Below are 18,495 nucleotides of genomic sequence, written 5' to 3' on the forward strand. Positions count from 1 at the left end.
GGGTGGTGGCTGGGAATAGAAGGGGTGCATTTCTTGCCTTTTTCTGCCGCTGTGTGCAGACATGGTAGAGATTGGAGGTTGCTTCAGAGCTCTCCTCACCAGTCTATACTCCATCATGTGTATCCCCATCCCAGAAGAAAAGGTCTTCCTGGCTGCCCCCTGTAACCCCTCTCCTCCTCCAGGCCACAGCAGTGGCAGGAAATGCCCCACATGAGAGAGGGGGCTCCTTTGAGTGGTTGGTCAGGTGGGTCTTATTGCCCAAATCTCCTAAGGAAATACAGGGAGGCAGGGCTGAAGTTTCCTGTGTGTTGGCATGTCTTTATATAGCTCTGGATAAATAATGTGATGCTAGTGATGTTAACAAATTTATTTAAAAAACCAAACAGAAAATGATGAATTTAATTTTTTTCCTTTTATTTAGTTGAGATACTTTTTACAGGAGATGCTGACCAAATAGATTCCATTCAGAGTGAGCCTAGTTTTTTCATCTGCTTTTCATGGACCTCTAACCTAACTGTTCTGAAGGGCATAAAACCAGCACTTTGAAAACCATTGATGGCAAACCATGCCTATTCCTTAGACAATAAAATAGCGAAGCTTAGTTGGTTTTCACCTTACACTCGACCAGTGAAATCTCCATGGAGCAAACAGAAAAATATTATTAGTCATTCTTGAAGGAGGAAACACTTCCACAGAAGAATGAGGTAGTCGAGCAAAATATTTCGTTTTAAGAAACCAGTGAATAGTGATGACTATACCTCTGGTTTTATCTCAGCTGGCTCCTATTTTACTTGAGTGTCACTGTACAAAGCGTTTTGCACATTGAAGTCAAGAGTTGCTCTTAGAAGCTGAGTAATATATCCTGAGAATCTGATCTGAAGTATTTAACTCTTCTGCATTAGCCAACAGTTTCTGTATCTCCTTCAAAGCTGACTGTTATCTTCTGCTCTTACCTGGGCACCAGATGAAAAGGTTATCATGAAGCTTAGTATTCACTGAAGGTAATTTTGTGCATGTCCATATAAGATTGTTAGGAAATACTGATATTTTAAAACAGAATTATCATCACAGACCTATGCAATTTACAGTCCCAATAGCTGGACTATAGTATGATAGCATTAGTTTTGTTGGGTAAAATTTGACTCACTCCATCTCCCCTTTGAAAATTTTCTTTGATGTTAAATTATATTTTAATGGGCCTCTTACTAGAGCTTTAAAGAAAATACCAGCTAATACCTCTTCACTGCTGTGTGTTTTAATAAACCAGCTTTTCAGAAGCCGATAAACTATGGTAGGGCAGATAATACCTTTCGCTAACAAAGCTAAATGGAGAAATGGCTCATCTGGCAGATTTCTGTGTTTTAATTTATTGATCATCCAGCTGGTCTGAACTATAAATTCAGTGCTGCATTTGTCTTTGGTTCTTATGCTGACGTGCAAGAAAATTGATACTGGTTTAATTCTGTTGCTTTGACATCCAGATCAAATATTTAGCGGAGGCTCACTGCTGTCTCTATCCCTCTTTATCTGAAAGTGTTATGTGCTTTAACTGAAACAGAAACATTTCAAGAGTACTCTCCAAATGCAGCATCAGTGACCTCCTCATTGTTGTTTCAGCAACACGAACAAGGAAATCTAGCATCACCGCACAGTAAAACACACAGAGCCCTAGTTGCAATGAGAGAGCTATGAAGAAGTATTTTATTTCTGTAGCTGGTCCAGTTGTAAATCTCATAATTTCCTCATATGATTGCTGGAAAATGCTTAGGGATGTGGTTTGTGTGCCATAATCTATCACTACATCACCTCAGGCTCTCATATTGCAGCAAAGCTAATTATCATGTTTCCAGCAACACAGCATGATCTCATATTTGTTTATTGGAGGAAATATAAATATGGCTTTTCAAACAAAAGCCTTACATATATATTATGTCATGAAAAGCCAGGGACTTGGCGGAAGGGGTAAGGAAGAAAATGAGAAGTATTTCCTCTTTACAAGGTTTACAGTTCCTTCGATTTTGTTAGAAACATTCAGATAATTTTATCCTCTGCTTTGTGTGATATTTTACACCCAGTGAGAATGTGGCACTGCATGTGCAAAGCCAAAGTGAATCTTCTGCTGTAAGAAAATTACCGCAAAGGGACCTTTTTATGTTTGGTAGCTCTATGTGTTATGTGAGTCTGACCAAATTAAATTTATATAGGGCAAGTGGTGCTGCCCTGACTAAACTGCCTTGATTTTTCTACTGTAAACACTCATGTTCATGTGCAGGCACAGTAGTGCTCTCTCAATTCATGGCATCCAGAAATCTTTGTTTAATGTTCTCATTTTTATTTGTTTAATTTGTTAGCAGGAAGAGATCCAATCAAGGTGGCAGCTTGGTTGTTTTTTCTAGTGTGTTCCTGAACACACAGAGCCTTGCAAATGCAGCTTGTCACATACCTCCCCTGGCAGCTCCATCATTCACATGAAACTTGTGTTTCATATATCCCACTAGAATTATACCAAACATGCTGTTCTCTGGGAGATATCACACTTATTAAAAAGCATACCAGATTATAAATATCTACTGGCACACAGAGGCTTCTTAGACAATGACAGAACAATAACGCCTCAGTCCCTGCAGCTCCCCCTGCATACAAAACTGGACTTCTGTCAGCTCTTTGCAAGGAAGTCTTTTTAATGGTAAATCATAGATGATGGGATTGAAAGGATCAAGGTACTACTCAGATCCAGCCCCTTGCATTGAGCAGGGGAGGACCCTGTGGAGCTCGATTCATTGTGTTCATCTGACCCCTCCTTCAAGTTACTGTGAGCCTGTGTCATAACTCTCTCATTAGTCAAAATGTTCCACCAACTTTACTGACAAAGTTTTCCTAGGATGTCAGTGACATATATATATCTATTTTTTATTACTAGTCTGCAGTCTGTTACATTTGTGGAATCCAGCATGAGAAATTATTTTTCTCCTTGTAGTAATTTTCCTACTTCAGATAATTTGATGAGATCAGAACAGGCTGAATGACAGATGACCTCAAGGGAGGTGAGACTGAAAAGGTCACAAATGAACTGAGTTCAGCAGCACTGATTCCTGTAAGTCCCCATTTGATCCACTGAAGGGCAATGGCTAAACTTATGAGTTTCTCTGCCATTCATCTCTCCCATTTCTACATCAGTTTTCCAGCTGAGGAACACAGAGCATTCCCCATGACCAAATAAGCACCACCACTCCTGCTGTGCTGCTGTCTGACAAACAACTACTCAAGCTCAGTGAACAGGTATCTCCCTAGTGAATGGCTTCACGTGCCTCAGCTAGAAATAATCTGTGAATGATTCATGAACTGGGAAAAATCTCAATTCAGTGGCTTTTCAGTCCTCCCAGTGTGGGTATCACCCTTTCTTTTATTAATATTTTGAAGCTTTGCAATTTTAGCCTATTCTGTTACCAATTTATATTTCCTAAAATAAAACTCGTGGTGCTTGTAGTATTTCAGTAATATTTAATCTATCTACAACCTGGAGTGATTAATCTCTCCAGTAGAAACACATACTACAATACTTACATAAATCAGTGCACCCTCTATAATCCTCATTCCCTCCAGTTCTGCCCTCCAACCACTCTTAAAATTTCTAAGAAATGAGTGACATCTTTCACTTTGGAAAGCAGGTTCAGGAATAGGACTTCAGAAGACAAAATGAAGAGAGTATATTATCTTGTAGCAGTACCAGTACCTGCATCTACAAAAGTTGGGATTGAATGTTTTCATAAGAAGAGTAATTTCTCTTTCTGTGATGCTTATTTTCACAGAAGTTTTTTGGGAGTGGAAGAAAGAGAAATGTTTTAGACAAAATCTTAGCTCTCGATGCTACATGAAAATAAGAACATAAGTTGTGTTTGAAAAATGACACTGACATTAAAGTGTTGTAAATGGATTGGAGCAACTGTTCAGTTGTGAGGTACCATTACTCTCCCCCATCATTTAGGGTATCGAATTTCTTGTGCCATGGAAACCTGCAAAAAATTAAGGAGGGCTCTAATCTTTCGCACTAGTTTATCAGTTTGGTTATACTTTGTTGAAAATATCTGTTTTTGAACATTCAGCCTTGCTGCTTACCATATGGTTTAAGCCCCTGCTTTCCAGCCATGGACCATGCATAAAAGAGACTTTATCCAATTTGCTAACGTGTTTACTGGCTTTGTTAAATCACTATCTGTGAATCAGGTTGTGAATTCCTGTTTTCCATCAATGGCAAGATTCATGGGGATATAATCATAGGAAAAAACTCACAGCATCATGTAGACTGATGCATTCAGATCTAATGATGGAAAATATAAATCTCTGACTGATAATAACTGATATTTCATTTGCCATCCTTCTCTGTTTCCTTGATAACAAAAGATATGAATAGTATTGGGCTATTTTTCATCATTGAACTTGATTAATCAGCAGAGGGAAGGTAATTGAAACAGGATACAAGGTCACATAATTAAACTATTTCTGAGTAGAATTCAAACCATTAAAGGAAACAAATGTGCCAAAAGAAGCATCAGTATTTCTTTTTAATTCTACAAATACATATATAAAATGATATGTTTCCAGTCCATCTTAGTCATCAACACAACACTAAGAAAAATAATTAGTCTGTACTCTCAACCATAAAAAACATTATAGCTAGGGAAATTAGAAGCCTGACACATTTGGCAATTAATACGCAGAGACATTAATTCAAAACTCATTCAGTCTTTCTCCCATTACCACTACAAAAAGGTAATTTATATAGGTTTGGACAATACACTCCAAACATAATATGAACTTGAGAAATACCACTAGCACCCAGACTCAGTAAACTCTGTTCTTATTGCTTGCAAATTCATTTTCCTTTTTTAATGGTGCTTTGTTTCTTCTTGACTGAGCTGCTCATCAACTCTCTGTAATTCACAAAGTGATGCCAGACAAACTAAACAGGCAAAAGTATCACCATCCTACTCACAGTTGTGCAGGTCCAGGGCAATCTGAAGTTTCCTTCAGCTGAGATACTCATGAGTTCCCTCTTCTCTTGTGCAAGCCTTTTCTGCACAGTATTGCAGTTTGACATGCACAGAAGGGTGAGAGAGAGCTGCTGCATGCACATGGAGTCATTTCTACTTGCATGTTGCTAGCACCCACAGAAATCCCCTGCAACCCCTCTGAACTCTCTCATCTTGCTGCTTAACCTAATACTCCTTCACAAATATCCACTACAAGTACCTGATTCTACCTATTGTCACCTTAAGACGACTGAGAACTCTCTACATCCTGAACAACAGAACTAAGGCACATTTGAGAGGACAAGATGGCTTCATGCAACAACAATCTATATTCTGTAACTATCTATATTCTACAATGCCAGCAATGGCATAATTCTCCCCCAAACTGTGTAGTCCTGTGTGAACTTCCTTTCACCAGGAAGTTCAGAGAAAGCTGCAGGCTGTGTAAAAGCCCTTCATTATTTCTTCAGCATGGATATCCAGACAAGGAACATACATTTTACTAGATTTCATGGATGTAAATATAGTGTGTCTTTAGACTTACTACAAAAAGCAACTCATGTATAATTACTAATTTATAATTATAGAATGCCCATACATGCATTTTTAGTTGCTTCAGGAAAGCAGTCTAAATGCTTCTAGAATTACATCTCTTCCAAGGACATTTTTTCACTCTGGTCCTGTAGTGGGAACAAAAGCAAATTTTTATCTGTCATATTTAAACAATGATCAAAATACTGTGAAGGCCATAAGTATAAATTTGTAAAGTAAGTAATTGAGCTGCAAATCTACAGTGTAAAATAACCTTTGTTCTTTCAGAAGGCATGAGACTGCTGCAGTTATGTGAGAGAATCTCTTTTGTATATTTTTGAAAGCATTTCAAATTGATGGCTGAGAAAACTTGAAGATAAGGAAGAATCCACAGCTAAACTATGTACTAAGAAAACTGTCACAAGGGACAGTAGCATAGAAGCATATTCTTGATATCTGGATACACACACACACTCTCTGTACCAAAGAAAGAAACAATGGTAAATACATATATGATATCCTCAATCAAAATGTACAAAGGACAAGGAATGTTAGAGAACAAGATTGAAAGTTGAACCTGCAAAATTATTTAGGTCTCTAATCTTGGACCTCCAACATGTTCTTGTAGGCTTTGGATAGTCAAACAAGATGTTGAGAACAAGGTGTTGATCTGAATTTGGGTTTTGCTCACAATATCTGTGACATAATGTTGAGATAACAGTTTCATATGTATCCTTGGTGTGATGAGTGACTGCATCACTGTCATGAGTTAATTCATTTATGATTCTAACCTCTCTTCTGGAATCTTAATTCTCTCAACATTTCCCAAAATGCACTGGAGCAAGTGTTCTTTGTCCTTGGAATATTGCTGGCTAAGTGTTTCTGTTTTATTTTAGCCTATGGATTTAGAGACCAAAACTGTGCCTTTTTAACACCTGTGAAACTGTGACTGTGTAATGCCTGTCAGTCAGAGCCAGAAACAGAGCCAGAACCATGTGTGGCCGTCTTCAGGCTGGCACAGCCCTATTCCCACTGGGAAAGCATCTCTCCAGTCTGCTGTGTTTCTCCCTCTTGCCATCTCCAGGGCGGTTGTAGTTCAGATGTGCCTGTTCAATAACAGATGGAAAAAAAGGTGAAGAGGAGGGTAAAGAGAAAAAGAAGTTAAAAATATTTTAATCTGACACAGAAGGATTGTGCTGCTATGATTAAGAGACAACACAATCTGAATAACAGAACCAGAGCAGCATCCCTGCCTGAAGGGGAATTCGCTCCATCTCCTTCCCAGACATGTATAATGCACGTCTGGTGATATCTGAATTTGAATTTGTCATTTCCTCTTCCTTGTGCTTCACTGACAGAGCAAGAAATAATTATGAATATTGTGCCATGTAACTAACCATGTCAACTCCTTAATAGCTGAACATCTGTTAGATGCACCAACATCATGTAGGATGTTCTGTGAGATGATGTGTGCCAGGGGCTCGGGCAACTCTGTAAGGTTTGGTTATGCCCTAATATAATGACTTACAATCTCTGTATTACTATGTTACCTATACCAATTAGTAATATTAACAGGTCATACACAATTTCATGCAGCCATTTCTGTGGCGATCCTTTGCTGATGAAAGTGCAACATGTGCTATCTCCTACCTAAGTCTCAAAGAGAAAGACCTGCTTCAGTAGATCAGTATATAGGTACCATCCATGGAATAACCATGATTATTTCAGTGAAGCAGATTTAGTAAGAGCAGATAAGTTTACTTAGAAACTGTTCTTCTGACTACATGATGCTTAACTTTTTGAAAAGCTGCTCCACTATTTGTTCAAGTACCAGAAGCAGCTTACAAAATCAACATCTGTGTTTCCAAATCTTGTGGACAGACTGACAAGTTTGTGAAACACATAGTGCAGAAGCCAAACAGATTTGCTCTGTGAGCCAAATAACCTCTTGAAACCTTTCTCCAGTTTTTTTTAAATCTTGTGTTCTCATAAACTGTTCCATGTTATGCAAAGGGAGCCTGAGCCTTTGCTCTCTCATAATAAGATGCCCAGGATGATGCTGGGTTTGCTACAGCAGATAAGCAGAGGGTTGAATCTGGAATTTTGAATGATAGGAGGATTTAGTTGCTTGAATGCCTTGGGAGGTCTATGCTGAATCCTTTGAGTTAAACTACAGATGTTACTCTCACAAGGTTGTCACACATAAACACAGGATCTAACTCCAAATGTCAACTCCTGATGTTGATTTTTCAAGACTTCACTCATTGATTATATTTATTCTCTACTAGCCCTGCACCTGCTCAGTCACAGCAGCAAATCCAGTGCAGCCTGGAAAAGGGCTGAATAAGGAGAGAGAGTATTTCGTACTTGTCATTAGCTATCTTCACGGGAGACAAAATAGAGTTTTTGTTCCCCTTTTCAGATTATGTGGATTTAACAGTTGCCATGATAGTTAATAACACTTATCAAGAAACCTATAGCATCAGATTTTTTGCACTCATGTTACACAGGCATGCTTTTTTTGGTGGTTTGATGGGCCAGAAGCAGCATATCCCCACTTTGCTTTGCCCCTGCAACATCTGGCAGCTGGCTCACACAGCAGTGCCTTCAACCTGCCATCATACACTGCTTCCCTGTCCTCTCCTTTGTCTCTCTGCCCTCTTGTAGCAACATTAATCTGGTTCTCCTGACATTTGTATTTATTTTTGCAGAACTTGCATAACTGTTAAAAATTAAAACACATGCTTAAGCACAGTGGGATGACTGAACCCAGAAACTCTTTCCTACGAGGTGCAAAAATTCTTCTGTTCCCTTCTTCACAATTTCGTTATTCTCATGTCTGTGTTCCTAGTGAAGAATGTATATATAGAGATGCAGGACTTTAAATATGGCAGTGCTTGGCCTCAAATCCTGACTTGTAGTGTTTTTTTCTAAGGAAATATTGTCTTTCAATGGACAAATGTATATGTTACAAAAAAAGCAAAATATACCAGACCTAACATGAACCATGTGTGCAACCATCCAGTGCAAGACAACGAGATGTTATCTCAATACAAAATATAAAGTCATTGTTTCTGACTACCGCTACGACTCGACTAACAAACCCTGGTTTTCCATGGAGAAAGTTTATTTGGTGTAGAACCACACAGGGGTGGCTACAATACTTCGGGAACCGATTACAACTCTTGGGATGTTTTGAAGGGTTGGAATTGGGAGTTTTTATTTCCATCCATTGTAGAGGGTTTTACAGTGCATAAATAAATGAACAATTCCAAAGGGAACCAAAAAGCAGATTGACAGATAAATACTTTGATACTTTTTAAGCAGTCATGTGATGCAGTGCCATAACTCAGTGAGGCATAGATCACCAAGCTTAGCTGGAAGAAATTGGTAAAACCTTACTGATGGAAGCTATATGGCTCTGTAGTTCTAGCAGATTTGTCATTGTTTTTAGTTTACTGCTTTGTAGATGGTTTTTCTGTTCATGAGGGGGGGCAGTTAAGCAGGGGAAAGAAAGTTTATCTCATCCTCTCATCTCTTAGGAGTTAGAGGTTTGATCTGAGGCAATGACTTCATCTTCTCCTGTAGTCAGATTAGCAATCTCTGAAGAGCTTTTGATGACACCTACTGCAGTGGGATGAGGTGAGGCATCCTTTGATGGTGCCTGCTCTCCACTGGTTATAAAAGAAATCTGGGAAAGTAATTTCAGTCTGAATGACTCCCTTTAGAACAACTCACATTAGGCAGAAGCAAGAGAACTCAGGGTGTTCTCCAGCCCTGGCTGCACAGGCACAGAGCTCCAGCTGCTCCTGCTGGAAGCTCTGGGCTATGGACCCGCATTCAACCCCCTTTCTCAGGGGACCAGCTTTAGACACAACCCTCTGGCTTGCTGATTATTATAGAGGTGCAGCAGTGGGTTCACAGGCACACATCACCCCCTTCCCGCAGATAAAGCTGCAGAAATTGTTTGTGTTAATAGGGTTTTAAACTGCATCAGGAGGCACAAAAGGCATCTGAGAACTGGAGACAGAGAGATGAAAGAATAATGCAAATATGTAACGATTGGATTTTCCCTCCTCTCTCAGTGACCTTAACTCTTCGGATGAAACAACAAAGAATGGGAACCATCCTGTATATTATACTTCAGTCTGCATGGGCTGTGTGAAGCTCTCACTTTAAGTCATGCCCCTAAAGATGCTTTTGATTTACATTATGGAGATCTGTAGAGAATGCATTTCTCATTTCGATCATGATGGTTCAATCAGATTTAGCTGCTACACAGCAGATGCTGGTAGTATTTGTGTTTCCCTGCACTGGCACATCTAAGTTAAACAAAAGTAACTCCACATGGTGCAAGGGTATTTCTAAAGGGAGACTGTAATGGAGAGAAAAGTATTCCTGCAATTTCCACAGGCATAAGGTGTTTGTGCTAGAGACATCTGGAAATGTGTCTTACTGTACGTCCGATTTCTAGGATCGGAAAGAGATATGGCTTATGGATTAATGGGAAAATGAGACACTAATTCAATTTTTAAAGAATAGATGTTTGGAGATTTTTAGATTGCTTTACTATAATCATCTGTTTCCTTTTGTGTCCTACCATAAAAATCTTGCCAGATACTTTACCGTGATGTATTTTGTCAGGGATGTTATCTCAGCTGATGTCTTGAAGCTGAAGTCATTTATTTAGACACTGGGAATTAGTATTAAGCTAATCTCATTTCCTTAATCCACTGCCCACCGATGCACCCATGTTATGTGGATCTAAAAGATCTGCAGGTACTGTATATGCAGGACACATTTGTGATGCTGAACAAATTGATGTGAACTGTAATTCCACATGTCAAATAGCACTCAACAAATAAGCATTTGCAATAAGGATGTCAATTTCCATAATTCTCTAATTTTAAAGAGTCATTCAAACATGTATCCCAGGACAGCACTTTCATGTTTTATCAAGTACACTTGTTTGTGCTTGGAGCGTGATTTTTCATATTTTCCAGAAGAGTTTTTCCTTTTATTCTCAAACAGAAATGACAGGGGTATTGATAAGGTAGAAAAACATAATCAAGGACTGTGGTAAAAGCCATATGATATTTAGTAAGTGTCTCTGTTTTTGCTGTCTATCCTAGATTCTATTTTCCATAAATTATCTGATAAAATATTTCTGTTGCTTTCCACAGAAAAATATAACAAAACAAAATTTTGGAAAAAGCCTGCTTTAAGGCTTTCCAGGCAGTTAGCCTTGTCCCCATGTGTTATGCTGACAAACAAAATGTGACAACTTTGCTTAAATGAATTTCTTCATTGTGATATAAAAACATGAATCAATCAAAACTGAAGTGATGGGGATCATTATTATGCCAGATGTAGTAAGAAAAAAAAAAGAAAACGCCCTATGTGAAAGAGAAAGGAATTTGTTCCACAGTGACAGGATGAAAAGCAGGTTTGAAAGCTGAGCCTGTGATAACGGAGACCTTCCCTGAGCTTTTTTTTCTGTTATCCAAGGACATGCAAAATAGTGACTGTTGAGTGTCTGAGCATTGTGTATGACCACAGGTGCCATGGGTCTCACTCTTCCTTTCTACATTGTCATTCTTACAGCCAGCAGGACAATTGTGCTACATGTGTAGCTGCAGTGAAACTCAATTCCTGCCCAAACTCTGTCACTCTGGTTTGACTGGTGCATAGAATGAGCTGTTGTCTGCATGGAACTTTCCTGGGAGGAGGGAGAATGAGATGGTTCCAGGCACAATTCTTATAAATTTTGGGAAGCCTGACCCAAACCCAAATTTGTGAAATTGTGGTAAAGTGGTTCGCTTGATGAAAAAAAAAAAAAAAAAAAAAAAAATTAAAAATCACAGTTTCTATTCAAACATAGTATTTGTCAGCATAGTGAAAAAAACAGTCCATCTAAGACTAGGGTTATACTGATTTTTAGGGAAAAGGTTAGCCCATGAACAAAGCATATCTGTGTTAAGACAAATGAAATTTAAATTCATATTAATTTTTTGGAGGACTGACTAGCTTCAGTCTGCTTTCCAGTTTCTGCTAAGATTTCTGGGAGCTCTCTTTAAGAGAGACCTTTACTCCAACCTTTACAATGTTGGAGTCATGGTGTCTGACTGGGTGACATGGAGAATGTGGAATAACTTGCTTTGCTGAGTTAGATATGTCCTGCTTGTTTTGGGTGTCTCTAGTCACTTCTGGAGATTTCTCTTGCCATATTTGTCCAGTCTGCCCTTGAGCCCCTGTAAACTTTGAACATGCTTTGACAGTGTGAATCTTTTCTCTCCTGTTTCTTGGTTACTCTTTTTACCGATCCTACTAACATGGAATGATGTTCCCTGGTTCTTGAATTGGTTATTCTTGCTTTATTTTTGGTGTCATATCTCCAAAACAGAGGATTACATTCCAGAGAGCTCCACACTGGCAGCAAGCCTTGCTTCAGTGAGCTCATGGTTATCCCCACCCTGGGCGTATGTGGGGTGGGCGAAGAGGGCAGGGAGAGGGTGGGAATATTCCAGACCTTTACACTGATGTGGAGTGTGTGTCCTTGGTCACACACTGACACAGCCCTCTTGTCTCCCTCGGCAGCACTCAACCCTAGAAACAACTCTGCAGTCATTCTGTTTGGAAGATCAACTGTCTGTTGATCACCATCTCTGCTTTTGGAGACGATGCAACAAAAATTTAGGGGTGTTACTTCAGAAAAACATGCCTGGGTTGACTGCCAAGTTGACAAAAAGTAACATAAAGCAATTTTCAAGCTTGTTTTCATTTCCCTTTTCTATGATATTTTGTTTTTTTTTAACTTGCCAATCTTTCGTGTAAATTTACCTGGTGATCTTGCCTGTTGCTTTAGCTTTTGACTCCTTTTGCCTTGGTCATTCTCCTCAGGTGGAACCAATCATTCCATAAAGCACAGTTTCTTTCCCACTTTTCTGCAGTATTTCCTTTTATTTATTCATTTCCAATAAGGAATTTTGATTAACTATTCAAGTAGTGACTATTAGACATGGAACTCCACTTATAAATCAAGTCCAAGAGTGCTTTTATTGCTGCACACGTTGATGTTGAAGGATGGGATCTGAAAGGGTAACAGGATAATAGTACCCTTGGTATAGCGTGCAGCCGTTTAAAGGATCTGCTCTGTTAATAACTTACTCAGTGCTACTAAACTGTAAAGCTCCTCTACGAAAAATAACTGCAATGGTCAGAGCCTACATGAGGTGGCAGTACTGGTATCACATTGCTTTTCTTTTTTGCGGGCTTGCTGGTTTCCAGAAAATCTCCCTGTAAATGAATTGATTCATGTCAGAAATGGGCAAGCTTGCAAACAAGTCCATCTGGTAAGCAGCTTACTACATCTCTATATAAATAAAGAAGATCATCCAGCTCTTTCAGGGTCACTCCTCCCCTCATATCATGAGAAAGTCTGTTTTCAATGCAGAAAAATTCAGATACGATGCTCCAAATGCATAACTGAGCACATCCTGCCTGGTTAGATGATGACAGGCAACTACAGTGCCTGACAGTTTGGGGCAGAGTGAATCAAGCCTTGTAGAAAACTGAGTACGGATTTGCTAGGCAATCTTTTCAGCTTCATGGACATGGGGTGAAATGTACTTCTGTTAGACTGAGTCCCAGAGAATAGGGCCTTAGGATAGGAATTAAGTGGGTTTTAAGCCATCTAGCACCAAAAGAAAAAGTATTTTCATCTCATGTAAGGCCCTATTTTCATTAAATTCTTTAGCTTCGTGGATAAAAACCTCTACATCATAATCAGACACTCTTATTGCAATCAATAAAGTCAATGGACAAAAATGAAACAAGTGGTTGGGTGCATTTTCTTCTCCTTATGTTTTCTGAGATTTTTATGCCAAATTGCTGTTTTCAGATGAGATTTTTTATTGCTAGTTTTTAAACAAATGAACCAACCAAGGACTCTGAGGCCTGTGTTCCACCTAAAAATATCTTAAGTGTGTTGCAACGAGGAACAAGAAATCCCCTCCATTTTCCATCCTTGCTTTACTCTCTTTCTGTGAAAAAAATTAGAAATCTGAACTCCCAGGCAGATCATTCAAAGCCTTTTTTCCTATGTCTCTCACTGTGCTGGCAGGATATGGTTTGGAAAACAGGAGGAGGTCTGGGCATATGAGAGTGGAAGTGGGTGGAACATTTCAGCTGATGGGGAGACATGTGAGATGGGCCATCCTTAGTAGCTCTGAAAATCAGTGACCCCCTGGCTCTGTGAGCCCCAGCTTCAAAGTGCATTGGGCCAGGGGATCACATCCACTGTGTTGATCCAGAGGGAAGCTCCAGGACTGTGCTGTGTGTGAGGCACAGACCTACCTGCAGGGCAGGTGGAATGGAACTCAACCATCTAAGTTTTACAAATCGACCCTGGGACTGAGCCTATCTCATCCACTTGATTTCCTTGAGCAGCCATCCTACTGCTCCATCCTCTCAGTTCTTCCCTGGCTATTCCAGGTTGGAGAAGGGCATTGCTATGGAGGACAGATGATGTTTATGCACTATTCAGCTCAGGTCATTGTTCACAGACTCTTGGCTACTCTGAGAATTAACAACAGGAAAGCCCAGCAGCTGGTAACTCACCAAAACCCCTTCCCAGGGCTGAGGTTCTGCAGCTGCAAACTAAGTCAGCCAGCAGGAGTATGGTTCCCAGAGGAGATGCTTGGGAACAGGACTATAAGGAGGGATGTGCAGATGGGTCAGGGACAGTGCTGAGGCTCTGTGATTTGAGGATATGGTGCATTCTCTTGGATGCCTGTGCTTTCCACCTCTTGAAAGCGCTCCAAGGTTTTGTGCTGCTTCTCCTATCTCCAGAGCAGCTTTAGGGAAGAGGCAGACAAATATAAAGGGACTGCAAAAAAAAAAAAAGCCCCAAATCTTTGGAGCTATTTGGTATCTGAACTTCCACTGAAGTCAGTGAGATATGATCCTTTATAACCCTTTCATATTTTGGGCATGAGAATCTTTTTACAGAGTTATTATATTGCTGAAAGTAGAATGCAAACCTAAAAAAATAGCTTTCATAACTTTTTGTGAAAGATGGAAAGAAAAATAATAATTTAAAAATAATTAGGTGTGATCTTTGTATTTTAAGGCTGCTCAGTGGATGCAGAGAAAACAAATGAAGCAGTGAAGGAGAAGCAAGTTGATGTTCTGCAACTCACCAGAGGAGAGGGAGAGCACCAGGCTTGGCAAGGGCAGTTATCTGTACTTTCAACACCTGCCACCTTACTAGAGAGGTTCTTACAAGTCCTCTCAAACTAAAAGGCAGGGACCAAATAAAGAGTGAGACCATTTCCTGCCCCTTTTCTATATTTTCCTTCTAAAACAAGGCCTATTTCTTGATCATAGTAACCTGAATGCTTTAAAATCTGAATTATGACCTGATTTCACTGGATCATAAGGCCATCCTTCGTTATAAATGAAAAATGACCAGATAGCTGGACTGGCAGGCAGGGAGCAGACACTATTTTCATACATAAAGTGTTTTTACGGGATCTGTGAGTACAGCATATGTTGTGTTAGGTAGTTCACAGTTCCAAAGCCCATTGCTAACCTGGGTTTCAATCAGTCCTTGTCTGCAGCACTTGGCACGGAGGCCCTGGCTGAGTGGTAAAACAAGATTATGTCACCCTCCCTCACATCTGCTGCTCTTCTTGGCGAATATCAGCATGATTCATCTGAAAATTGTGGTTTTCTGAGGAACGGTGCACTTAGAAAAAATGCTGAAAGAACTGATTAAATGGCTTTTAATCACTTCCCCCTTGTGCTTTGGTGGTCACTTGCAAGGGGAAATGGCTTCAAATTGAAATTAAGAAGTTTTAGTTTAGATATTAGGAAAAAAATTCTTTGCTCTGGGTGTTGCGAGGCAATGGAAAAGGTTGCCCAGAGAAGCTGTGGATACCCCATCCCTGAAGGTGTCCAAGGCCAGGCTGGACGGGGCTCTGAGCAACCTGGTCTAGTAGAAGATGTCACTGCTCATGTCAGGGGGGCTGGAAACAAATGATGTTCAAAGTCCCCTTCCAACCCAAACTGTTCTATGAGTCTATGATTCTCTTATCCTCTTATCTCAAAAAAAGGATAATGCATTATTCATGCTCTTATTTAATCTTTTCTTTATTGCTCAGCCATTAAGGTGATCCAGTATTTCAAGCAAGCTGTTTCCAGTCTGCTTTTACAGTGGAAGATTTCATTGGGTTTGCAGTTACCAGAATACAAAGGAATTCAGCCTGCAGCTAAGAGAGTGGCTGGGAAACAAGAGCTACTAATCTGTTGTCATTCCCTCTGAAAGATCTCTCCTACCTTAGAGCAGGCACTTTAGAGAGCTGGTGTGGGTAGACACTCTCCTCACTCAGATTATCTCATCCCTAGTTCTCATCTCTGTGATGCCAAACTATAGAGCTGAGAAACAGTAAATAAAAACATCCTGATTTTTTAAGTTAATGGGTCATGTGTTGCTGCATGTGTTACCCACAGGTGCCATCAAGATAATGACTGGTCTCCTGGTGGAAAATTTGGGCAGGCTTCCAGGTGTGACTGATGCTGACATTAGCCTTGCAAGGCTGTCAACAGGCACACAGCGTTTCTCCTGAGTATGTTACCTTGCAAAATATAGCATGTTAGAGCTCCTTTTATTTCCCCTGAAAAACTATTAATTCTTAACTGTGTCTATGTCCTTATAAATACATTTTCAAAGCACCAGCAAATCAGGATCAACATGAGAACTGATGAACCGCTTTGTTCTTAGGGCAGTGCAAAAGGAAACAACTAACAGGTAAACTCGAGCCTGTGAAAATGTTTGACAAAGTCTACTAGCAAGTGCAAAACGTACATTACTGAATCATGAAATCAGTTTCATTTTAGTCACATGGAGAATCTGTGATTTTTGAAGTTTGCTTTTTGGATAAAGTAGTGATGGCAGCTCTTTTTACATGAAAGTGGGAAAATGACTGTGCACAGAAAGGAGATTTCTTATTCCCTGAGCCTGACAGTGGGACCTATTGCAGAGATACAACACAGAGATTGTAGCAATAGGAATTCCTGCTTCCCAATGTAGGTGTGTTATGCAGCCACTGTGGTCAGTCCAGCCTCTGGTGCATTGGGGATTGCTTCCTTCTGGAACAGCTGCCAAAGCGGGCCCTGCATTTCCAGGTTATGTAGGGACAGAACATTCTCTGAACTATGTTAAAGCATTAAGAACACTGAATGCCAGGCGGTACATTTGATGAATAGTTTGAATGGACCAATTTCAGCTGAATTTTCCTTATTTTTAAAGAGAGCTTTCTGAGGTTGAGAAGGGATTTGAATACAATAAAATAGTCAATATAAAAATGTCAACAATGTTACAGACTGCCATAAACAAAGTGTTGAGAAAACACTTCATTTTCTCTCAGAAATGAAAATGGTTCTTTTCTCTGAGGCACAGTAGAAGTACTCAGATGTGAAAGAAGTAGTAATCCAGAACAGGGCAATAGAAGCATGAATTTAGCTGTGACAAGATGATTGCCTTTTGCCTGCATGTTGCAATAGGTAAACATAAATCAGTCAAGGTATACAACTGGTCGATCACTGAACATGTAAAAACACCTAAAATTGTTTTTCCACTTACAGCTGCAGCAGGCACAGTTTTTTGCAGAGCTGAAGTGGTCTGCACTCCACTATGTGCTTTCAATGCCATGAGCTGGGCGAACAACTACAACTTTTTCCAAGTTAAATTTATGGAGAATTCAAACATCTGCATTAACAGCCGGGATTCTGTTTGAAGTTAGGACTGCTAAACGTTGCTGCTTTCATACAGGTGTCTATATGTGTGCTGGCTGCCTAAGATTCCTTACCAGTCAATGGCAATTAAGTCAGGACAGTCAAAGGAGGTTTGAGAGCTCTTCAGGTGAAGAAATGATGCATGCTCTGAGCAGCTTTGGAGAAGGCATTGGCTGGAAGCTGCTTTTACTTGTCTAAACACAGGCGTGTAATACAATTTGGAACTTGTTAAAATCATCATCCACGACCTCCAGAAGGATCAATACACAAATGAATCTCCCAGACCTGTGTCACATCTGCCAGACCTGTGTGGCTCCCTTGGAGAGCAGAGGGTATCTCAGGTCGTTATGGACAGCTGTGTTCAGGCACCTGTCCTAGCTCCAGTGACCACAACAGGAACTGAGAAGTGTACTTCACATTGTATGCATGACTATGCACATCCCTTCACACACGGGCATCTGTGCATGTAACATAAAGCGTAGATGTGTATTTAGGCCTGTATAGGTATAATTGCAGAGATAGATATATGTGGAGGTGTATGTGTGTCTACAGAGGCTTTTCTCCGTATGTCATTTGGTCACATACATTTATACAAACCTGTAGGTGCTTATTTCTGTACCTATATGGGGCTATATTTAGGTGTACACATACTGTACATACACTGGTTTGCCTCTACACGTGTTGCTTAAATTTTGCTTCTTGATCCAGAGTAGATGCTGAACCTAAAAAGCTGTTTTCTTTTGCTTTCATGAAAGCACAATTTCCCAAATGAAACCAATGGTACATGGAAAAAATCCCATCTAATACCCCCTTTTCTTATTTGGTAGCAGTGGGGCTGCCTAAAGACCTAGAAGTTGTGGCTCAGCAGTAAAAAGATTTTGAGATGAACTACTTTGAAGTCACTTCTGAAGCTGTGATATTGGATTGTATCAATTCACATTTTTGAAATCCGCAGCCCAGTTCCCTGCTGCTCAGTGCCTTATAGATCCATCAGACTTCTTTCCTCACTCTCTGCATTAGTATGTTAGATGTGAGGAATGAGTGGGCAGTCCAGTGGGACTGTTTATGTTACTTTACAATATCATTTCATTTCTGCTGCCATGAAAGAAAGTCCTCTCCTCTCCTCTCCTCTCCTCTC

Source organism: Corvus brachyrhynchos, unplaced genomic scaffold (genome assembly GCF_000691975.1).
Source record: "Corvus brachyrhynchos isolate BGI_N302 unplaced genomic scaffold, ASM69197v1 scaffold14, whole genome shotgun sequence".
Taxonomy (NCBI): Eukaryota; Metazoa; Chordata; class Aves; order Passeriformes; family Corvidae; genus Corvus; species Corvus brachyrhynchos.